Consider the following 24,545-nt stretch of genomic DNA (forward strand, 5'->3'; position numbering starts at 1 on the left):
AGAGTCAGTGTGTGTGGGACCTGTACCCCAGTGAGAGTCAGTGTGTGTGGGACCCGTACCCCAGTGAGAGTCAGTGTGTGTGGGACCCTACCCCAGTGAGAGTCAGTGTCTGTGGGACCCGTACCCCAGTGAGAGTCAGTGTGTGTGGGACCCGTACCCCAGTGAGAGTCAGAGTGTGTGGGACCCTACCCCAGTGAGAGTCAGTGTGTGTGGGACCTGTACCCCAGTGAGAGTCAGTGTGTGTGGGACCCGTACCCCAGTGAGAGTCAGTGTGTGTGGGACCCTACCCCAGTGAGAGTCAGTGTGTGTGGGACCCGTACCCCAGTGAGAGTCAGTGTGTGTGGGACCCGTACCCCAGTGAGAGTCAGTGTCTGAGAAACCCTAGTGTGAAAAACTAGTCATAAATGCATGCTTGAACCAATTCGACACAACGTCCAAAATAATACACGAGGACAAACTTTTTTTTTTATAAAACTTTTCTCATTTTATAGTTTATATTAAAAAGCCCTTTTTTTTTGGAATTCCAGCAATGGATTACAGAGAAATAAATTGCAGCAATACTTGTTCCCGATCCCAGACAGAGTAAAGAGCATTAACACAATATGCCCCATGTCCGGCCGATATCATGGTGTGGTGATTTCCTATACCTCACCGGCACAACCGTTCCAGGTTTGTTGTATTGTCCGAATACACTTAGTGACGGCAGGTCTGACTTTGGCCTGTGTGTGTGTGTGTGCGCGAGAGATAGAGAGGGCCATGCTGCAGTGTCCTATTATCCCACCCGTATTGTGAATGTGTGCTAACATTGGCAGACAAAGCAATATCTAAACTTTTAAAAAAACATAGTATTTTCTTGAATATATATATATTATATATGTGTGTGTGTGTGTGTGTGTGTGTGTGTGTGTGTGTGTGTGTGTATAGATATACACACACACACACACACACACACACACACACACATATATATAAAAATCTAAGCTGCTCGTGTGGTGAAAGGCTAGGGCGTCGACAAGGCGGACCTGGAGCATCTGGAGGGAGGGACAGAGACATACAGACTGCTCACCCCCACAGAGACGAGGACAGAGAGAGTGACTCTCACACCTCTCACACTCCCCACAGAGACAGAGAGAGAGAGTGACTCTCACACTCCCCACAGGGACAGGGAGAGAAGGAGTGACTCTCACACTCCCCACAGAGACAGGGAGAGAAGGAGTGACTCTCACACTCCCCACAGAGACAGGGAGAGAGGGAGTGACTCTCACACTCCCCACAGGGACAGGGAGAGAAGGAGTGACTCTCACACTCCCCACAGAGACAGGGAGAGAGGGAGTGACTCTCACACTCCCCACAGGGACAGGGAGAGAGGGAGTGACTCTCACACTCCCCACACTGACAGGGTGAGAGGGAGAGAGGGAGTGACTCTCACACTCCCCACAGGGACAGGGAGAGAGGGAGTGACTCTCACACTCCCCATAGGGACAGGGAGAGAGGGAGTGACTCTTACACTCCCCACAGGGACAGGGAGAGAGGGAGTGACTCTCTCACTCCCCACAGGGACAGAGGGACAGGGAGAGAGGGAGTGACTCTCACACTCCCCACAGGGACAGAGGGACAGGGAGAGAGGGAGTGACTCTCACACTCCCCACAGGGACAGGGAGAGGGGGAGTGACTCTCACACTCCCCACAGGGACAGGGCGAGAGGGAGTGACTCTCACACTCCCCACAGGGACAGGGAGAGAGGGAGTGACTCTCACACTCCCCACACTGACAGGGAGAGAGGGAGTGACTCTCACACTCCCCACAGGGACAGGGAGAGAGGGAGTGACTCTCACACTCCCCGCAGGGACAGGGAGAGAGGGAGTGACTCTCACACTCCCCGCAGGGACAGGGCGAGAGGGAGTGACTCTCACACTCCCCAGAGAGAGAGAGGGACAGGGGGCGAGGGAGTGACTCTCACACTCCCCAGAGAGAGGGACAGGGATAGAGGGAGTGACTCTCACACTCCCCACAGGGACAGGGAGAGAGGGAGTGACTCTCACACTCCCCACACTGACAGGGAGAGAGGGAGTGACTCTCACACTCCCCACAGGGACAGGGAGAGAGGGAGCGACTCTCACACTCCCCACACTGACAGGGAGAGAGGGAGTGACTCTCACACTCCCCACAGGGATAGGGAGAGAGGGAGTGACTCTCACACTCCCCACAGGGACAGGGAGAGAGGGAGTGACTCTCACACTCCCCACAGGGACAGGGAGTAGGGCCGGGTAGGGAGAAGCAAGGTCTGTGGGAGAGAGAGAAGGGAGGAGAATCAGGGCCAGGGAAGGAGAGTCAGGGCTTGGGGGGTGGAGTCAGGGCCTGGGGGTGGGACTAGATAGAATCAGGGCCGGAGGGAGGGGCGAAGCAGGGCCTTGGGGGAGGGGGGAAGCAAGCAGAGCCTGGGGGGAGGGGGTGTGCAGGGTGGGGGAGGATAGAATCAGGGGCTGGGGGGAGGGGCGAATCAGAGTTTGGGGGGAGGGGCAAAGCAGGGCCTGGGGGGAGGGGGGGGGGGGTTAGAATCAGGGGCTAGGGGAGCAAGGGGTGAGGACCAGCACAGTGTGAAGGACCATCTCACCCGCCCCTCCCGTGGTCCCAGCACTGCCCGCCTCCCAGGGTGTCCGCCCGTTACACACACCCCTCGTGACTCCCACCCCCATCTCTTCCCCCCCGTCCCCCACGAGCAGCTTACAGTAAAATAAATCCCACCCGGCCACTCGGACCCACGACACAAACAGTTCATATACTAAACACGCCCTCCTGCACAGAACCCTGGGTAAAAGAGCAGGATTTAAATACAACCCCCGGAAATTCTGACCATCTGCGCTCCCCTTATCGACATCTCAACATCATAATAATAATTATTAATAATAAACAACAAGAATAAAAAGACTACCCCAATACAAAATTCAGATGCAATAAAGGCACTGGATACACACGAGGAGAAGAAATGCAATGTACAAAGCAAAGTTTAGAGGAAGTCAGCGGCAGTTAAATTAGTGGGACCTCTCCCGCACCCCTCTACAATTCCCTCAGTGTGGCACGAATCGAGAGCTTTGCTCCCCAAGTCCGTGGTCCCCACGGTGCTAGTAGTCGAGATTCCCCCCTCGCCCCCCCTACCTCACTCCCACCCTGTTCCTTCCACACAATCCCACGAAGAAATAGCGATCGCTGCCCTCTGTCCCGACACTTCCCCCCCCCCCCCCTCCCCACGCATATTCCCGGGGAACGGCAGGCATGTTGTATTTATACAGCGCACTAACTGACCTCAGGATATCCCAAAACACCGTGCAGCCAATCAAGCACTGTTAGAACTTTTCGAAACTGTGTGGTAATGTGGGAAACGTGGCAGCCAATTTGTACACTGCAAGCTCCCACGAACAGCGACGTGATAATGACTCGATAATACACTTTAGCGGTGTTGGTCGAGAGATAAATATTGGCACCCAGGACACCGGGGAGAACGCCCTCCCTGCTCTTCTTCGAAGAAGTGGCCGTGGGATTCTGTTACGTCCACCCGAGGGGGCAGACAGGGCCTCGGTTTAACGTCTCATCCGAAAGACAGCACCTCCGACAGTGCAGCACTCCCTCAGTACTGCCTCTCCGACAGTGCGGCACTCCCTCAGCACTGTCCCTCCGACAGTGCAGCACTCCCTCACCGACAGTGCGGCACTCCCTCAGCACTGTCCCTCCGACAGTGCGGCACTCCCTCAGCACTGCCCCTCCGACAGTGCGGCACTCCCTCAGCACTGTCCCTCCGACAGTGCGGCACTCCCTCAGCACTGGCAGTGGGGAGCGTCGGCCTGGATTATGGGCTCAAGTCTCTGGAGTGGGGACTCGGAGTCACGATCCTTCTGACTGTGAGGTGAGAGAGAGTGAGAGAGAGTGAGAGAGAGTGAGAGAGAGTGAGAGACTGTGAGGTGAGAGAGAGTGAGAGAGAGTGAGAGAGAGTGAGAGAGAGTGAGAGAGAGTGAGAGAGAGTGAGAGAGAGTGAGAGAGAGTGAGAGAGAGTGAGAGAGAGTGAGAGAGAGTGAGAGAGAGTGAGAGAGAGTGAGAGAGAGTGAGAGAGAGTGAGAGAGAGTGAGAGAGAGTGAGAGAGAGAGAGAGAGTGAGTGAGTGAGTGAGTGAGTGAGTGAGTGAGTGAGAGAGAGAGAGTGAGAGAGAGTGAGAGAGAGTGAGAGAGAGTGAGAGAGAGTGAGAGAGAGTGAGAGAGAGTGAGAGAGAGTGAGACACAGATAGAGAGACACAGATAGAGAGACACAGATAGAGAGACACAGATAGAGAGAGAGAGAGAGAGAGAGAGAGAGAGACACAGACACAGACAGAGAGAGACAGACAGGGAGACAGGTGGAAAGAGAGAGAGAGAGAGAGAGAGAGAGAGAGAGAGAGGATAGAGAGACAGACAGGGAGACAGGTGGAAAGAGAGAGAGAGAGAGAGAGAGAGAGAGGATAGAGAGACAGACAGGGAGACAGGTGGAAAGAGAGAGAGAGAGAGAGAGAGAGAGAGGATAGAGATATACAGATGGATAGCTAAAGAGAGGTGGCTTTCAAAATTGTGGGCTTGAGAGTGTAAGGGGAGGTCCAATTAGTGGACGAGGATATCCTAGAATGGGGGGGGGGGGGGGGGGGGGAAGAGGATGTAACATCAGAGAGAAGCTTCTTGAACCTGTGCTCCTCACACGCCCCCCCCCCCCCCTCCCAGAATCCAGACACAAGCGGGAGCGAGATCGGAGCTGCTTCAATAATCCCTCTCTCCCTCCCACATTGCTCTAACTTTGGCAGCAATAAGCGCTTTATATCGAGAGCAGGCTGGTTGGCAATGCCCTGGGCAGGCATTGAGCATGGCACAGTGACGATGGTTTGGGGGGGGGGGGGCGGGATTGTTGGCTAACCAAGAAGCGTTAGGACCCCTCGCCCCTCCCCCCACACCCCACCACGGGAACATGGCCTGACGTCCCGAGGCAAGGAATTTAACTTCACGTCGCGGAATGATGGCGTGTGACCTCAGCGACGATCTCCCTCCTCACCACCTCTCGCCTGGAAAACAAGAGAGCGCGCGCAGAGTGAATGGACAGTAATCGAGGGAATCCCAGACACCTCCCGTCCACAAACCCCTCTGCTCTCGTTGATCCATTATATATAAACTCCCATCAGGAAAGACGCAACAGACCGGCGCTCCTCTCCCTCCAGAAGAGGGGCGAGCTTTCACCATTAGGAAAGGATTCGATCGGGTTGACGTAGAGAAGATGTTCCCCCGCGTGTAATGTGTGCCCCGGTGAGGATGCTCACTGGTTGGTGGAGCTGTTGAGTCGGGAGTGGCTTAGCCAGTCACGTGATGTTCACAAGACTCAGTAAAACCCCAGCCACTTGGCTTCGGGGGATCCATGATGGGGCAGGTGGTTGTGAGCCTGGTGGATGAACCGGTCATGTGTAGTGTGATTGTTAAACCTTTTGCTAATAAGCCAACTAGCTCTTAATGCCAACTGGCAGGGGAGACCAGAACTAGGGTCCCCAATATAAGACAGTCACTACTAAACCCAATAAGGGACTCAGGAGAAACTTCTTTTCAGAGAGTGGTGAGAATGTGGTTCAGGCAATAGCTTAGATGCACCTCAAGTCGCTGGAGAAATACCACCAACGATGTCTCCGCAAGATCCTACAAATCCCCTGGGAGGACAGACGCACTAACATTAGTGTCCTCGACCAGGCCAACATCCCCAGCATTGAAGCACTGACCACACTTGACCAGCTCCGCTGGGCAGGGCCACATTGTCCACATGCCTGACACGAGACTCCCAAAGCAAGCGCTCTACTCGGAACTCCTTCAGGGCAAACGAGCCAAAGGTGGGCAGAGGAAACGTTACAGGGACACCCTCAAAGCCTCCCTGATAAAGTGCAACATCCCCACCGACACCTGGGAGTCCCCTGGCCAAAGACCAGTCCGCCCTAAGTGGAGGAAGTGCATCCGGGAGGGGGCTGAGCACCTCGAGTCTCGTCGCCGAGACCATGCAGAAACCAAGCGCAGGCAGCGGAAGGAGCGTGCGGCAAACCTGTCCCACCCTCCCCTTCCCTCAGCGACTGTCTGTCCCACCTGTGACAGGGACTGTGGTTCCTGTATCTGGACTGTTCAGGCACCTGAGGACTCGTGTCAGTGTGGGAGCAAGTCTTCCTCGATTCCGAGGGACTGCCTATGATGATGATGATGATGATGGCGGCGATGCATTTAAGGGGAAGCTACATATGCACATGTCTGCTACAGTTATACAGGGTACTGGTGAGGCCACACTTGGATTACGTGTACAGTTTTGGTCTCTGTATTTATGAAAGGATATACTTGCTTTGGAGGCAGTTCAGAGAAGGTTCACTCGGTTGATTCCGGAGATGAGGGGGTTGACTTATGAGGAAAGGTTGAGGAGGTTGGGCCTCTTCTCATTGGAATTCAGAAGAATGAGAGGTGATCTTATCGAAACGTATAAGATTATGAGGGGACTTGACAAGGTGGATGCAGAGAGGATGTTTCCACTGATGGGGGAGACTAGAACTAGGGGGCATGGTCTTAGAATAAGGGGCCGCCCATTTAAAACTGAGATGAGGAGGAATTTCTTCTCTCACAGGGTTGTAAATCTGTGGAATTCTCTGCCCCAGAGAGCTGTGGAGGCTGGGTCATTGAATAAATTTAAGGTGGAGAGAGACAGATTTTTGAGCGATAAGGGAGTGAAGGGTTATGGGGAGCGGGCGGGGAAGTGGAGCTGAGTCCATGGTCGGATCAGCCATGATCGTATTAAATGGCGGAGCAGGCTCGAGGGGCCGAATGGCCGACTCCTGCTCCTATTTCTTATGTTGCGTGTCCTCTGTTAGTGATACATATACTTGGACCTGTAAATCTCTCACCTCATCATCGCTCCTCGTATTTGGCTATTTGGAAGGGGCTCTTGAATTATCTCTGGCGGGTGCAGAGTGGAAGAGTTCACACAGGGAGCACACTGACCGAGGGCAGTGCGTTTACCCAGTGGGATGGGGGGGATTTCCCGGGCACAGCGGCCTAGCGCTCAGTTACTCACCCGACACCCTCCTGCAACTCCCCGGTGAGTTACGATGTGCGATCGTCAGGGCAACCAACGCCTGGCGCAGCCGATGATACTCATCCTCCATCGCCTGGGAACAGAGAGAGAGAATCAGACAATGAATAGGGGGAGAGGGGGAGAGGGAGCGACATAGACAGAGTCAGAGAGAGAGAGAGAGAGAGAGAGAGAGAGAGAGAGAGAGAGAGAGAGAGAGAGAGAGAGAGAGAGAGAGAGAGAGAGAGAGAGAGAGAGAGAGAGCGAGAGAGAGCGAGAGAGAGCGAGAGAGAGCGAGAGAGAGCGAGAGAGAGCGAGAGAGAGCGAGAGAGAGCGAGAGAGAGCGAGAGAGAGAGCCAGAGAACCAGAGCGAGTGTGAGCGAGAGACAGAGAGCGAGAGAGAGACAGAGAGCGAGAGACAGAGAGCGAGAGACAGAGAGCGAGAGACAGAGAGCGAGAGACAGAGAGCGAGAGACAGAGAGCGAGAGACAGAGAGCGAGAGACAGAGAGCGAGAGACAGAGAGCGAGAGACAGAGAGCGAGAGACAGAGAGCGAGAGACAGAGAGCGAGAGACAGAGAGCGAGAGACAGAGAGCGAGAGACAGAGAGCGAGAGACAGAGAGCGAGAGACAGAGAGCGAGAGACAGAGAGCGAGAGACAGAGAGCGAGAGACAGAGAGCGAGAGACAGAGAGCGAGAGACAGAGAGCGAGAGACAGAGAACGAGAGACAGAGAGCGAGAGACAGAGAGCGAGAGACAGAGAGCGAGAGACAGAGAGCGAGAGACAGAGAGCGAGAGACAGAGAGCGAGAGACAGAGAGCGAGAGACAGAGAGCGAGAGACAGAGAGCGAGAGACAGAGAGCGAGAGACAGAGAGCGAGAGACAGAGAGCGAGAGACAGAGAGCGAGAGACAGAGAGCGAGAGACAGAGAGCGAGAGACAGAGAGCGAGAGACAGAGAGCGAGAGACAGAGAGCGAGAGACAGAGAGCGAGAGACAGAGAGCGAGAGACAGAGAGCGAGAGACAGAGAGCGAGAGACAGAGAGCGAGAGACAGAGAGCGAGAGACAGAGAGCGAGAGACAGAGAGCGAGAGACAGAGAGCGAGAGACAGAGAGCGAGAGACAGAGAGCGAGAGACAGAGAGCGAGAGACAGAGAGCGAGAGACAGAGAGCGAGAGACAGAGAGCGAGAGACAGAGAGCGAGAGACAGAGAGCGAGGCAGAGCGCATCGGTACAACAACTGGCATTTATAGTGCGACTTTAATGCAGTGAAAGGTCCCGAGGTCCTTCACAGTTAATAAGGCAGAGTTTGACACCGAGCCAGACAAGGGGATATCAGCGCAGGTGACCAAAAGCTGGATCAAAGAGGTATGTTTTAAGGAGCGTCTTGTAGGGGAGGACGAAAACCCCCTCATTTTACCCAGAAGGAAAAGGGCTGTGGGATCAGTCTGTGCTGTGAATTGAAACCGATGGAAGGAAAACTTTGGGACACAAATGAATTTTAAAAGAGCAGACAAGGCCTGCAGGGGATAAAAGGGGGTGCATTCATGGAGCCCCCCCTCCCCCCCAGTGTTTGGACTCATAGGAAAGGGAATTTAATTTGGAACTATCTACCAGAAAGTTTGAAATCCTAAAGTGCACATGGAAGAAACTACGAACTTTAATCGAATTTGGGATTTTTAAAAGGTGTATGTTGGGTCTGCAAGAAAAGGGGTGGAGTCAATATCAAAAGGGCCAGTTTGGACATTGGAACTAATCAAATTGTCTGGGAACTGTATACCCTCGAAACTTGCCCCTTGAAAACATTAGCATTTAAACAATGCCACATACATATTCCAACACCTTTTTCATCAGGCATAGAAATATCTGGCTCAGGCCAGACTAGCACAATGGCTACAGGAGGCCAATGCAATCAACACCCACTCAATCCTTGAGTAGGTTAAGATCAGTGGGAAAAAAACCTAAAAACCTCAAACTGCTGCATTTTTCAAAATCAAAAGTCCACCAATGAGAAGAATCGACTTCAGCAGGAGAGGCGGACTGGATAATCTGGCTATAGAAAAAGGGGTTTCTGACGTAGTGAAGAAAGAAGTGATGATTTTCCCTGCCCTCGTGATTCAACAACCACAACCACAAGCCTCTCGACACTGATGGAAAACCAGTGTCCGAAGACACAGAAGATAGAAGAAACAAACCACCAGACTGCGGAAGGCACAGTAGTGAGTATAACCTCTGGTCCCCGGAACTCCCAACTCAGTTAGGCCAGGAAAGGTGGGAGGTTGGGCATTGTACTGCTAAACTGGTGTAAAGATTTTCGTTGTGTCCATTTAGTGGGATTTAGGGGGATTGTTTTGTTGGTGTATTGCTGTTTGTTGAGTTACACTTTGTCAAATAAATTGGAAGCCTAAAGTTCCTCTTGGAATCACCTTGTCTCAGTTCTATTGTATTACATCTCCTGATCGTGAGTCTTATGTCAGAACAGTGTAAGGGAAGCTAGGAGCGCCTCGAAAACGCTCAACTGTGTGTCACAGGCTAGGGAAGAAGAGGTTAGGAGTGTTTGACACTCACAGGTGCCTCACAGGCTAGGCATAAGCTGTGGGGACGCACGAGTCTCAAAACCCCCTTCATAAGCTGTGGACACAGTCTCTCCAGGGGTGCTCTTGCAGCACTCAGGGTACCTCACAGGCCAGGCATAAGCTGTGAGGGCAGAAGCCCAGAGAGAGACACCCAAGGCACAACAACAACCCTGTGAAAACCCCTTACAAAACATGGTGACCGCGGCAGGACATAAGCAAACAGGAGATGTTAATATAACAAATGAGGTGATGAGAGGAAACTAAAATGGAGGAGAGAATTTCCTCATACATTTTTGGCAAGGTGAACCTCACCAAACCTTGGGTGCAAGCCCTCACACGGGCAGAGCGCCCAGTGGATGCTGCTGCCCAGTGGACAGCAGGGAAGGACCACAACCACAAGGTGGAAAAGGCCATCTGGCTTATCTGCCTCACCCGCCAAGTCCGAAAGCTCGACCAGCGGGTGAAGGACTTGGAACAGAGTCTTCAGAAATCAGAGGAGCTCTCTGCTATCCGGGCTGCGGTTGGGGACAACCTGCTGGCCGAATTAGCTGAGGAGCAACAAAGGAACCAGCAGTTGGAGGAGACCTTCCGAAATAGCCGGGACTATCTTCAGTGTCAGGTCACTGAGGCCAAGGGTAGTGAGGGGTCCCTCCAGGAACAGAACTCTCGGTACACCCAGAAAATTTGGGAACTGGAGAATAAATTAAAAGACGTACAGGCAGCCTATAAAGTGGCCAGTAGCAGTGAGTTTGCAGATCACGGTCCCTGCCAGGAGAGGATTAAAACTCTCACCCACGCTCTATCCCAGGCAAAGGGGATGGTCGCCCTGATAGGACCCGGAGGGTCCACAGGGGACAAAGGAGAGTATTGGGGGGTAGAGGAGAATCCAAAGGCAAGAGACGCCCGACCACCTCCTGAGGCACCGGTGGTTTGTCCGGTGGGATACCAGGAGGGGCGGGGCATGCAGGTAGTAGCATTCCCAGGGCTGGGGGCAGGACCAATGTGTCCCGCTCGGCAGCAGGGATGTGAGGCTCCAGCCGAGGGTCAGTTAAGGGCTGGATCAGGAGACCAGGCACTGTCTGCTGCACTGGGTATGGTGGGACAGCCGGAGGTAGAGGGACCAGCGCAGAAAGATCCTGAACCAGGGCGGATGTGCCCGGTCAGGCAGCGCAAGTACGGTCCTCCACAGGGAGGTGGCCAAGGTCGGGGAGCGCTGGAGAGCGACTTTATTATTCCCCATGGAGTCCAATCACTCAGGGCCATGGTGGCCCATTTGGCCAAACTCACTCGCAGCGGGGACCCGTCTATCCACTTCATGGAGGTGACGCAGGCAGGGGAAATTAATGGGTGCGACGAGGAAGAGACAGCCAAGCTGCTGCTCTTCTATCTGGACAGCAAATTGTACCAGGCCCTACCGGCAGAATGCCAGAGGGGGCAGCGCACATTTACTGAGGTCCAGAGGGCCGTCCTCGAGGCTATGGGCTTCGATGACGGCAGTCCTTTCGAACGGGTCGAAAGGACAAGGCAGCTCGCAGGGGAAACCCCGCAGGCGTTCGCGGACAGGCTGTGGGTGGTATACCACGCAGCCTGTGGGGAGCTCCTCGACCGGGTGAATCTTTCCGCGGTACAGACTGGCCGCTGGCTGAGGATGCTGGTGGCAAACTGCTTGCCCCGGCTCAAGGCCAGGGCAGAACTGTGGTTCGATTCCCGGGACCCTAACCTCACCGAGGAAGCAGTGGTCAGGCAACTGGCACTGGTCCAACGGAATGGAGGAGGGGAGGAGGAGAAAACCTCCAACGGTCGGGTAAATGAAGTAAAACCCAACTCGATTACCAAAAGGGAATGGCACCAGGAGGGTGGCCGCTCGATTGATAAGGAGGGAGTGTGCTACGGGTGCGGGAAAGCTGGGCATTTTAAAAGGGATTGCAGGAGCCCAGTAAAGAGATATGGGGGGAGAAGTTCTTTACGAGCCGCCCAGAGTGGGGGAAGTGGAGCGAGCTCCTCACTATCCCTTGACCAGATAGTAGCTGCAGTGAGGACAGCGCTGGAGGGGACTGGGAAGGTAGCCACGGCAACAGGCAGGGAAGCACCAGCAACCCTGCCAGTACAGAGGCCGTGACTAGCCCAGACCCAGCCTGCATACCTGTGCCCACTAGAATACGACCCCTGGGGCCGACCCTGGGTCAAGATGGAGGTTGAGGGTGTATTGGGTACCTACCTTTTGGACACTGGTGCTTCCAGCACGATAGTCCATTCGGAGGACCCCGCAACCTCACCTCTATCAAATGGGGTGGCGTATCAACTCGTTGGGTTCACAGGTAATGAGAAGGCTGGGTTTTTCTCAGTCCCGCTCGCAGTTCGTTTAGGAGCACTCCAAACACAATGGAAATGCGTCCTGATGAACTGGGAGCAGGTGGGAAAAGGGATTTTGGGGGCTGATTTTATCATCGCTCGCCAGATCCTAGTAGACTTGAGGAATCACTATCTATGGGGCACAGTGGGCACGGGAGCAGAGGGAGAAGTCATGGTTATTGATAAGAAACAGGGAAAAGGGACTCTGTGTACAATGAAGCCAAAAGGGGGTTACGACCTGGAGGTTCTGGTCGGTAACACCCCGGCCGAGTACCGGGCCTATGTGCAAGCAAATCTATAAACACGACTGTGGGAGAGTCACAGGAGTGGAGGTTAGAATAGATGGGGATCCCATGTCCCGCCCGCAAAAGCAGTATGGCTTTCCCCGAGAGGCAGAAGCAGACTTGGAGACAGCTTTAAGCTCGCTTGTCGAGCAGGGTGTTTTGAGACCCATAGCCACCCATGTCAACTCCCCGCTTTGGCCGGTTAGGAAACCGGACAATTCTTGGAGGGCTACGGTGGATTATAGGGTGCTCAATAAAAACATCCCAGCTTGTGCTCCCACAGTAGCGGCGGTTGCGGATCTGATAGGGGAAATCCCTGCATCCGCAACCACGTTCACAGTGTTGGACATATCCAACGGGTTCTGGTCTATCCCTGTACGGAGGGAAGACCAGTACAAGTTTGCCTTCACCTTCCGGGAACAGCAGTACACATGGAGCTGCCTCCCACAGGGCTTTCATAATAGTCCCAGCATCTTTCACCAATGCATGGCGAACTGCTTAAAAGGCTTCAGCCAACCACACCAGCTGGTCCAGTATGTGGACGAGCTGTTGTTGTTCACAGACAGCAGTGAGGAACACAGTCCACTGCTGGCCGAACTGCTGGTCTTACTGAAGGAAGGGGGTTTTAAAGTTAACCCCAAGAAAGCCCAGATAGAAGTAAAATTCCTGGGCCTGACGATAAGGGCAGGAGAAAGGGCCATTGATGAGGCTAGAAGAAAGGCAGTGCAGGAACTCCCTGTCCCTAGGGATGTGTCGGGGGTAAGGTCTTTCCTGGGAATCACTGGCTACTGTAGGGACTTCATCGAGGACTATGCAGCCACTGCCGCCCCTCTGCTCAGACTCCTACATAAGGGGGTCGAGTGGGAATGGGACGAGGGCTGTGAGGCAGCATTTGTCCGTCTTAAGAGAGACCTGCAGGTAGCACCAGCCCTCGGGGCAATTGATGGGGGGGAGGAATTCTTCCTGGAGGTGGCAGCCAGTGGCGACAGCTTAAGTGCAGTGTTGCTCCAGGGGCAAAACGGTCAGCTGAGACCAGTGGTGTACTCCTCCAGGGTCCTCACGGAGGTAGAAAAGGGATACTCCAGTTGTGAGAGGCACTTGCTTGCCACCCACTGGGCAGTAAAGAGAGCTCAGATCTTTACCGGAATATCCCCCATTACACTCCTCACCCATCATACCCCGACGCAGATGCTGTTGGACGGGAGGATTAAGGACGGGACAGTGAGCAGTGCTAGAATCACTCGCTGGACCCTCCTCCTCTCCCAAATGACTTTAAAGGTCAAGGGCCTCTGCGAGCCCAGGCTCGCAGCAAATTTAATCTATCCAGGGCAGCCGCATCGATGCTCTGTGGAGGGAGTATGGGACATTAACTTTGGATTTCGGGCAGGGATACACCCCACAGGCCGCGAGATCTACGTTGATGGTTCCAGTTCAGTGTCCGCGGGTACAAGACTCACGGGCTGCGGAGTTTGGGATCCCAAGGCAGGAATTGCCTTGGCTCTTAAACTCCCATGCACCCCGAGCGCCCAGCAGGCGGAACTCTCGGCGGTGATGTATGTGGTCACACACCCCAAGGAATTCCCTCCCCCATACACGATTTGCTCGGACAGCATGTTTACTTGCAATTCGTGTACAGAGTATCTGGCGATTTGGTCACGCCGGGGGTACACCTCTGCGGATGGGAAGCCCCTTGTGACCAAACCCCTGCTAGAAAAGATCGTGGCTGCAGTGGGAGAAACCGGGGATGTATATATCCATAAGGTAAAGGCCCACTCCAAAACTGAGCCACGGGGGGAAGGTAACCAGCAGGCAGACCTGCTGGCAAGGGAAGGTGCTCGTACAGGTCGCCCATGCGACCCATATGAGGCAGGCAGGATAGCAGCAGCAAGAAGCAAGCCAGGGACAAGGGAGCGTAGGGGCGGCTGCGGCCCCGGACCTTAAAGTAGTCCAGATGCAGGATCCGATCCTGAAGGCTGCCTTGGCTGCTATCAAAAGGGGGGAAAAGGCAGAGGGCCCATACAGTGCTGTAGATATTGCTGTGCGGGAAGGCATGTTGTTTAAAGGGGACAAATGGGTAGTGCCGCCACAACACCGGAGGGAATTCCTTCAGCTGGCCCATGAGGGTCCAGGTGCGGGACACCCTGGGCTGGAATCTACCTGGCAACGGGTAGAAAAGGCAGGGTGGTGGCCAGACCTCCGGGAAGACGTCCGCAACTTCTGTGCGGGCTGTCTGGTTTGCGCTGCAAACAACCCAGACCCTCAGAAAAGGAAGGTGTCTATGGGACACGTCAGGCGGGTAGAGGGACCATGGCAGTCAATCCAGATCGACTACATCGGACCCCTACCGGCCGCCCAGGGAGGATTTAAATACTGCCTTGTCCTGGTGGATGTGTTTTCCAAGTGGGTGGAAGCCTTCCCTTGCCGAACAGCTACCGCGGTGGGGACTGCAAAAATCCTGGTGAGGGAGGTGTTCTCTCGGTGGGGTCTACCTCAAATCGTGGAGTCCGACCGGGGAAGCCACTTCACCGGCCAGGTGATGCAGGCCACCCTAAAGGTGCTGGGGATAAGAGCCAAATGGCATGTCGCCTACAACCCTCAGTCCTCAGGCCCCGTAGAACGCCTGAACCGGACCCGAAAGGAAAGGCTGCGCAAGGAGACGGGAGACTCACCGAACAAGTGGGTGGAGGTCTTACCGTTGGTCCTCATGGGAATCCGGGCCAGTCAGTCAAAGAGCACAGGGTACTCACCCCATGAGCTGATGACGGGCCGGATCATGAGAACCCCAGTGCATGTGTTGGCGCCGGTTCTCACCGAAGGGCAGCTCCGAGAGGTGAACCGGGACCGGTTTGTCAGGAACCTGTTTGAACACCTCAAACAGATTCACTGGCAGGCTGCTAGTAACATGGGCAGACAGCATCAGAGTAACCGATTGCTGCTAGAACCCAGCAAACACCACGAATGGGAGATAGGGGACCAGGTCATGGTGAGAAACTATGCTCGGGTCGGGGTTTTTGAAGCATTATATATGGGACCATACAGCATAGTCGACAAGGCTAGCCCTATGGTCTATGCGGTTCGACTGCCTCGCCGGGTGAAGTGGTATCACATTAATCAGTGTAAATTGTTTGACCCCAAAAGAGGTAAAAAACAGAGGGGACGAGCAAGGGAAGGGAATCAGGCACTGGGGGAAGAACAGGCCCCGTGGATTTGGAGGCTCCGGAGGAGGCAGCGGGCCCCGAAGCTCTACAGCCGGGGCTGGTTCACTGCTCCTGTAAGGCTATCCCACCACTGGGTAGAGGTTCCCAGCCCACTAACAGAAGTAGGGAGAAAGGCTCTACCATTAGCAAGGTCCAAGGGGAAGCTGAACCTCCCATGGTGGATCAGCTGGGGCTAGCCCAAGAGGTGGAGGAGATAGCATTGCAGCCCATAACGTGGGACTCTGCACCGACAGTAAGGAGGAGTAACAGAGTGCCACAGACCAGGGCGCTGTGGTCCCCTGTTTACTTAGCTTCCCGCCCCAGACCGAGAAGGCGAAAGACAACAGGGAGGGTGCTCTGTTGCGCCAGCAAGGGTCTTCCACCGATTATCCGGGGCTCGGGACGGCCTTGGAGGGCAGCACAAGACTCATTAAGGGGGACTATACGAGCTCCTCAGCGGAGGGCATCCTGGTCCCCAGGGTACGGTCAGCCGAGTGGTCGACAACGCCTGTACAGTGACAGGATATAGCCTGGCCACCCGGGGACGGGTGGCGGTGTGTATATTTTCCCTTCCTGTTTTGTTACTTTGTGTTGTGTGCATATGTGTTTAGGTAAGGCAGTGACGGTTGGGTACAGCATTTTATGTTCGGAACATGTTAAGTGGGCCGAGCCTGGAGAGGTCTCTCAAGGCAAGGCCATGTTCTTCTTGCCTTTCAGATGTCAACACCTCCCTACTGGACGTTAGTGATGCTGGTATCGCTAAGGATCTGCACCGGGCACCGAGGGGACACTGAGGACTCCCTGGTTTTCGGATGCTCCGGGGGCAGAGCGCCGACAGTGACCACAGGAGAAGGGACTCCGGCGGCGGATGGCCGGGTCACCTACTCCCATGAGGAGAGATGGCCTGGGTGGTTGGGATCGAATTCCACCAAGTACTCCAACCATAAGGACTTTACCGACGGAGAGGCCTCCATCCCCTGCCCGGAGATCACTGTGGCCACTTCCAGAGTGAGAGTGACAGAAGGCAGGAAGGTCTGCCTAACTTGCCAAGGGGACATACCTCTGGGACGGTGGTGGTGGCTCAGAAAGCTCAAGAGGGACATGGGAGACCGACACTCGGACTGGGAACGTCTGGATAATGATACCTACCGAACCATCATGGGGTCATCCGGCGGGGTAACGGTGTGCTGGGAGAAATGGTGGGCGTACGACCAAGGAATTTATTTGTGTATGTGGGGATCCACTCGCGTGTGTTCAGAGGGGTCTCCATTGCTTTTTATAGGTGGTGGCAGGATGTCGGGGATGGGGTGGGATGGGATCGCAGCGGGGAGGCGTGTGTGATCCCTAATCCCCGGGTACCAGTAAATGCCACTGAACTTGTAGTTCGGGAAAGGAAGCCCCCACCCACGGCCAAGCCCACCGTCCCACACGAGTGCCCGACAACAACCAGGGGGCCGGGGAATGGTTTAGTGTTGGTCCCTACCGAGAAACTACTTTATCAGGGGGTACACTACGCGGTGGCATCAGTGGTGCTAAATCTGACAGAAGTCCGCCTACCTACGTGGTGTCCCCGGGAAACCGAGCTGTTATACCAGGCTCTGCTGCGGGAGGTGTTCCGGAAGTTCTATGAACTGGACTTCGGGGATGTCAAAGTGACAGACTTGTATAAACAGTGGGATAGGGCCGAACCGGGCAGGCAGAAGTGTGGCGCTTTAAATGACATTTTCACGGGGTTTAACACCGGGGCGTCCGCCATAAACAGTTTGGATAACATGCAGCTGGCCCTCCAGATAAATGGGTTAAAGAATCAGCTGCGCAAAGTCCTGGGGAACGAGAATACCGTAGTGGGATCCGCGCTCCACGAAGAGGTGGCAATGACAGTTCACTTAAAGGAGATTATCTCTCAATTGGAGGTGCAGGCCAGGGCTGTAAACGCCTTGATGCGGGAGGATAGAAACGCCTCCGATCAAGCCGCCCAAAATGAGGTGTGTGCGCTCCATGGGGCCTGGTTGCTGGGAGAGGGACGGAGTAACCTCGAGGATCTGAGACAGGGACAGGTCCCCTCCTGGATCAGCAACCAGCACTTAGCAGCACTGCAGCCTTATGTTAATGTTTTGAGTCCTTGCCAACTTCGTGTAGCGTCGGAAGCCGACCCGGTACCAGTGGACTGTGGAAAGTCAAACCATACCATCATGGGTGTGGTGGTCAGGATGCCCGTGATGGGGGTGTCCCCACGACCAGCACCCCTGTACCGAGTGGAGAATGTGGGAGTCATTCGTGGAGGGGTGCATGTTCGATTCCAAGAGGTCCCACCTTATGTCACAATGTGGGAGCACACTGTGACAGGTACAGACCTCTCGGGTTGTCGGAGCAGGGGAGCACAGGTAATCCTGTGCCCCCAGCACTTGAACGCTTTTGCAAGGCCACAATGTGGGTTCAGCACTGCTGGGGCAGAGCCTATCAATTGCACAATGGAGGTAATGGCCCCTAACCACATGCCTCCACAGGTAGCATATGTAGGTGGTGGGACATATTGTGTCACCACAAGTGCCCAACGGTATGAACACGGACCGGGAAGGTGGTGTCCAATTCCGTACAGCAGCTTTTGCTTTAAACCCAGGGCAGAGGTTCAAGTGGCACACACCAGAATCACACCCATCCCTGAACCTTCCACGATTCACCTCACGGTACAAAACAACCTCAGTCACCTACAACAATATGTCGCCCAGTTTGGCTATCCTATTGCCCCACTACCTGAGAAACTTACAGCCCTCCTCCAGGCAGTGGATTTGTCTCAAAAACATTTTTACACCATGGAGCAGAAAACTGAAATTCTAGCAGGGGAGATTGCCCAGATTAAACCCCCAGCATGGTGGGATTTGGGAATATGGGCAGACATACCTGCATGGATCCGGGTGGGATCGCATGCCTTAGTAATCGGCCAACTTCTGGTTGTAGCATATCTGCTAGTTACAAGCTGTAAGCTCAGGAGAAAAAGAAAAAGAACGCAGTTCCTCAGGCTACTACACAGACAGGAGAGCTGTTGCTAAACACTCAAGGCGTGTAAACAAAGCTTGACCGCGACACTTAGGCGGTTTTGTTATTTCCAGGGATGACTGCGTTTTTCATACATGGCTCCTGGGGAGTTTGCAGGGCAGGTTTCTTTGTTTTACGTTTGAGACTGAAATGAGACTCAATGTACAATTACTGCTGTAACCTTAAGTACATATATGGGTGTTGCTGTCGTGTATTGTAACCTGTTGGATTTCTGTGTTTAGTACCGCGTTAAAAGGAATTACGATATATATCGACGGGATCAGTTTAGAGTTAAACTGGGGAAAGTTGGGCAATTTGGGAGACCTAGGGTTTTCTCACCACCCTGAACTTTGACACACTCGAGTGGTGTCTGACTGTGTCAGATGGGGGATTATGTAGGGGAGGACGGAAACCCCCTCATTTTACCCAGAAGGAAAAGGGCTGTGGGATCAGTCTGTGCTGTGAATTGAAACCGATGGAAGGAAAACTTTGGGACACAAATGAATTTTAAAAGAGCAGACAAGGTCTGCAGGGGATAAAAGGGGGTGCCTTCATGGAGACCACCCCCCCCCACCCAGTGTTTGGACTCATAGGAAAGGGAATTTAATTTGGAACTATCTACCAGAAAGTTTGAAATCCTAAAGTGCACATGGAAGAAACTACGAACTTTAATCGAATTTGGGATTTTTTTAAAAGATGTATGTTGGGTCTGCAAGAAAAGGGGTGGAGTCAATATCAAAAGGGCCAGTTTGGACATTGGAACTAATCAAATTGTCTGGGAACTGTATACCCTCGAAACTTGCCCCTTGAAAACATTAGCATTTAAACAATGCCACATACATATTCCAACACTTTTTTCATCAGGCATAGAAATATCTGGCTCAGGCCAGACTAGCACAATGGATACAGGAGGCCAATGCAATCAACACCCACTCAAACCTTGAGTAGGTTAAGATCAGTGGGAAAAAAACCCTCAATCTAAAACTGCTGCATTTTTCAAAATCAAAAGTCCACCAATGAGAAGAATCGACTTCAGCAGGAGAGGCGGACTGGATAATCTGGCTATAAAAAAAAGGGTTTCTGACATAGTTAAGAAAGAAGTGATGATTTTCCCTGCCCTCGTGATTCAACAACCACAACCACAAGCCTCTCGACACTGAAGGAAAACCAGTGTCCGAAGACACCGAAGATAGAAGAAACAAACCACCAGACTGCGGAAGGCACAGTAGTGAGTATAACCTCTGGTCCCCAGAACTCCCAACTCAGTTAGGCCAGGAAAGGTGAGAGGTTGGGCATTGTACTGCTAAACTGGTGTAAAGATTTTCGTTGTGTCCGTTTTAGTGGGATTTAGGGGGATTGTTTTATTGGTGTATTGCTGTTTGTTGAGTTACACCTTGTCAAATAAATTGGAAACCTAAAGTTCCTCTTGGAATCACCTTGACTCAGTTCTATTGTATTACATCTCCTGATCGTGAGTCTTATGTCAGAACCGTGTAAGGGAAGCTAGGAGCGCCTCGAAAACGCTCAACTGTGTGTACAGCAGCTTTTGCTTTAAACCCAGGGCAGAGGTTCAAGTGGCACACACCAGAATCACACCCATCCCTGAACCTTTCACGATTCACCTCACGGTACAAAACAACCTCAGTCACCTACAACAATATGTCGCCCAGTTTGGCTATCCTATTGCCCCACTACCTGAGAAACTTACAGCCCTCCTCCAGGCAGTGGATTTGTCTCAAAAACATTTTTACACCATGGAGCAGAAAACTGAAATTCTAGCAGGGGAGATTGCCCAGATTAAACCCCCAGCATGGTGGGATTTGGGAATACGGGCAGACATACCTGCATGGATCCGGGTGGGATCGCATGCCTTAGTAATCGGCCAACTCCTGATTGTAGCTTATCTGCTAGTTACAAGCTGTAAGCTCAGGAGAAAAAGAAAAAGAACGCAGTTCCTCAGGCTACTACACAGACAGGAGAGCTGTTGCTAAACACTCAAGGCGTGTAAACAAAGCTTGACCGCGACACTTAGGCGGTTTTGTTATTTCCAGGGATGACTGCGTTTTCATACATGGCTCCTGGGGAGTTTGCAGGGCAGGTTTCTTTGTTTTACGTTTGAGACCGAAATGAGACTCAATGTACAATTACTGCTGTAACCTTAAGTACATATATGTATGTTGCTGTCGTGTATTGTAACCTGTTGGATTTCTGTGTTTAGTACCGCGTTAAAAGGAATTACGATATATATCGACGGGATCAGTTTAGAGTTAAACTGGGGAAAGTTGGGCAATTTGGGAGACCTAGGGTTTTCTCACCACCCTGAACTTTGACACACTCGAGTGGTGTCTGACTGTGTCAGATGGGGGATTATGTAGGGGAGGACGGAAACCCCCTCATTTTACCCAGAAGGAAAAGGGCTGTGGGATCAGTCTGTGCTGTGAATTGAAACCGATGGAAGGAAAACTTTGGGACACAAATGGAGACCCCCCCCCCCTCAGTGTTTGGACTCATAGGAAAGGGAATTTAATTTGGAACTATCTACCAGAAAGTTTGAAATCCTAAAGTGCACATGGAAGAAACTACGAACTTTAATCGAATTTGGGATTTTTTTTAAAAGATGTATGTTGGGTCTGCAAGAAAAGGGGTGGAGTCAATATCAAAAGGGCCAGTTTGGACATTGGAACTAATCAAATTGTCTGGGAACTGTATACCCTCGAAACTTGCCCCTTGAAAACATTAGCATTTAAACAATGCCACATACATATTCCAACACCTTTTTCATCAGGCATAGAAATATCTGGCTCAGGCCAGACTAGCACAATGGCTACAGGAGGCCAATGCAATCAACACCCACTCAATCCTTGAGTAGGTTAAGATCAGTGGGAAAAAAACCCTCAATCTAAAACTGCTGCATTTTTCAAAATCAAAAGTCCACCAATGAGAAGAATCGACTTCAGCAGGAGAGGCGGACTGGATAATCTAGCTATAAAAAAAAGGGTTTCTGACGTAGTGAAGAAAGAAGTGATGATTTTCCCTGCCCTCGTGATTCAACAACCACAACCACAAGCCTCTCGACACTGAAGGAAAACCAGTGTCCGAAGACACCGAAGATAGAAGAAACAAACCACCAGACTGCAGAAGGCACAGTAGTGAGTATAACCTCTGGTCCCCAGAACTCCCAACTCAGTTAGGCCAGGAAAGGTGGGAGGTTGGGCATTGTACTGCTAAACTGGTGTAAAGATTTTCGTAGTGTCCGTTTTAGTGGGATTTAGGGGGATTGTTTTGTTGGTGTATTGCTGTTTGTTGAGTTACACCTTGTCAAATAAATTGGAAGCCTAAAGTTCCTCTTGGAATCACCTTGTCTCAGTTCTATTGTATTACATCTCCTGATCATGAGTCTTATGTCAGAACCGTGTAAGGGAAGCTAGGAGCGCCTTGAAAACGCTCAACTGTGTGTCACAGGCTAGGGAAGAAGGGGTTAGGAGTGTTTGACACTCACAGGTGCCTCACAGGCTAGGCATAAGCTGTGGGGACGCACGAGTCTCAAAACCCCCTTCATAAGCTGTGGACACAGTCTCTCCAGGGGTGCTCTTGCAGCACTCAGGGTACCTCACAGGCCAGGCATAAGCTGTGAGGGCAGAAGCCCAGAGAGAGACACCCAAGGCACAACAACCCTTTGAAAATCCCTGACAGTCTTGAAGGAGGAAAGAGAGGTAGAGAGGCGGAGAGGTTTAGGGAGGGAGTTCCAGAGCTTGAGGCCCAGGCAGCTGAAGGCACGGCCACCGATAAACCGTGAAATGAGCTGCAAGAGAGACCCAGCTTGAATCGCAAGGGTCTGGAAGTGGGTGGGCTTATGATTGTCCCCACTGGCAACCAGGGTCTCAATCCAGCCCAGACAGAGGGGGAAATGACCCTTCTTCACTGCACGCACTTCATGCTCACAAAACCTCACTTCCTGTTGTCACGCACAGGTACAAATTGCTGCAATGGAAACTCTCTATGTAAACGTGTAACGCTGTAATTCTGCCTTCCCACCACCAGTGATGCTGTAGCCTCGGGGTTTTGGGTCTCCCATCTCCTCGCCCTGAACCCCAGAGAAACCCTTCTGCTCTGACCAACTCTCCTTCTCAAGTCCCGGTCACTTTTGCTGTGTGAATAGAAAGGGCAGAGTGAAGGCTGAGGGGTGAATCGCCCGAGATCTGTGGGATTAGGAAGGGGTGTGACAGAGGAGACAGAGAGAAAATGTTTGTGGGTGGGAACCGGGAACAGGAGGCCAAATCTACAGGCTGCAAAAATAAGATTGTCATAAATAAATCCCACAGGGAATTCAGGCTTTGGGAGGGGGAGGTGAGGAGACGGTCGGGGTCGGGGGGGGGGGGGGGGGGAGGTGAGGAGACGGTCGGGGGAGGGGGGGGGGGGGGGGAGGTGAGGAGACGGTCGGGGTCGGGGGGGAGGGGGGGAGGTGAGGAGACGGTCGGGGGAGGGGGGGGGGGGGGGGGGGAGGTGAGGAGACGGTCGGGGTCGGGGGGGGGGAGGTGAGGAGACGGTCGGGGTCGGGGGGGGGGGGGAGGTGAGGAGACGGTCGGGGTCGGGGGAGGTGAGGAGACGGTCGGGGGAGGGGGGGGGGAGGTGAGGAGACGGTCGGGGGAGGGGGGGGGGGGAGGTGAGGAGACGGGAGGGGGGGGGGGGGAGGTGAGGAGACGGTCGGGGGAGGGGGGGGGGGAGGGGGGGAGGTGAGGAGACGGTCGGGGGAGGGGGGGGGGGGAGGGGGGGAGGTGAGGAGACGGTCGGGGGAGGGGGGGGGGAGGTGAGGAGACGGTCGGGGGAGGGGGGGGGGAGGGGGGGAGGTGAGGAGACGGTCGGGGGAGGGGGGGGGGGAGGTGAGGAGACGGTCGGGGGAGGGGGGGGGGGAGGGGGGGAGGTGAGGAGACGGTCGGGGGAGGGGGGGGGGGAGGTGAGGAGACGGTCGGGGGAGGGGGGGGGGAGGTGAGGAGACGGTCGGGGGAGGGGGGGGGGGAGGGGGGGAGGTGAGGAGACGGTCGGGGGAGGGGGGGGGGAGGTGAGGAGACGGTCGGGGGAGGGGGGGGGGAAGGGGGGGAGGTGAGGAGACGGTCGGGGGAGGGGGGGGGGGAGGTGAGGAGACGGTCGGGGGAGGGGGGGGGAGGTGAGGAGACGGTCGGGGGAGGGGGGGGGGGAGGGGAGGAGACGGTCGGGGGGGGAGGGGAGGAGACGGTCGGGGGGGGAATGTGTCCCCGAGACAGGGGGGGGGGGAACGTGTCCCCGAGTCGGGGGGGGGGGGGGGTGGAGAGTGAGATGGTCGGGGGGGGGGGGAAATGTCCCCAAGACAGGAGGGGGGGGGGGAATGTGTCCGAGGCCGGGGGGACTTGGGACTCTGGGCTGGCTCTGACTACGCTCCTACCTTCAGATGTTGAATTTTGACCAGGAGGCTGTTCATCTTGCGCTCCATGTTCTCCGCCTGTTCCAGGGACAGGACGATGGGAGTGCTGGCAGAGTCCGTCTCCCCCCCGCCCAACGTCAGCTCTCCGGGACCCTCCGACAGCTGGGGCTTCCCGAGCAAATCCTCCGCTGTGGATCACAAACAGGCGTGAATCGGGGAATCGGGGAACCGGGCCGCGCAGGAGGAGGATGTTCGGCCCATCGAATCCGTGCTGGCTCACACAGAGCCATCCAATCAATCCTTACCTCCATCCTGCTCTTTCCCCATCGCCCGGCAAATGTTTCCTGGTCAACTCGTTACCCAATTGTCTCTTGAAAGGTACTTCCTGAAGCTGTCAGGTTTGCCTCGGTGAGGGTGCTCACAGGCTGCTGGAGCTGTTGCATTGTCAGTGGTTCAACCAGTCACGTGATGTTCACAAGACTCAATAAAACCCCAGCCAGTTGGGTCTAACATCCACAGTGAGCTCTGCAGTTGTGGGCCCGGTGGGTGAACTGGTAATGTGCAGCGTGATTGTTAAACCTTTGCTATTAACAACTGATTGCTTAACAATGC

General features: G+C 54.0%; 1 long non-coding RNA gene across 1 annotated transcript; it reads right to left on the reverse strand.

Annotated features, from left to right (window-relative positions):
- Positions 1 to 4,073: 4,073 nt before the first annotated feature.
- Positions 4,074 to 24,118, reverse strand: LOC139245664 (uncharacterized). Its single transcript, XR_011590049.1, has 3 exons — positions 23,955 to 24,118; positions 7,098 to 7,191; positions 4,074 to 5,073 (listed from the first exon to the last, which is right to left on the reverse strand). It is a non-coding gene; the product is annotated as an uncharacterized lncRNA (long non-coding RNA).
- Between the last annotated feature and the right edge of the window lie 427 nt (positions 24,119 to 24,545).

This window comes from Pristiophorus japonicus, unplaced genomic scaffold (assembly GCF_044704955.1).
Source record: "Pristiophorus japonicus isolate sPriJap1 unplaced genomic scaffold, sPriJap1.hap1 HAP1_SCAFFOLD_229, whole genome shotgun sequence".
Taxonomy (NCBI): Eukaryota; Metazoa; Chordata; class Chondrichthyes; family Pristiophoridae; genus Pristiophorus; species Pristiophorus japonicus.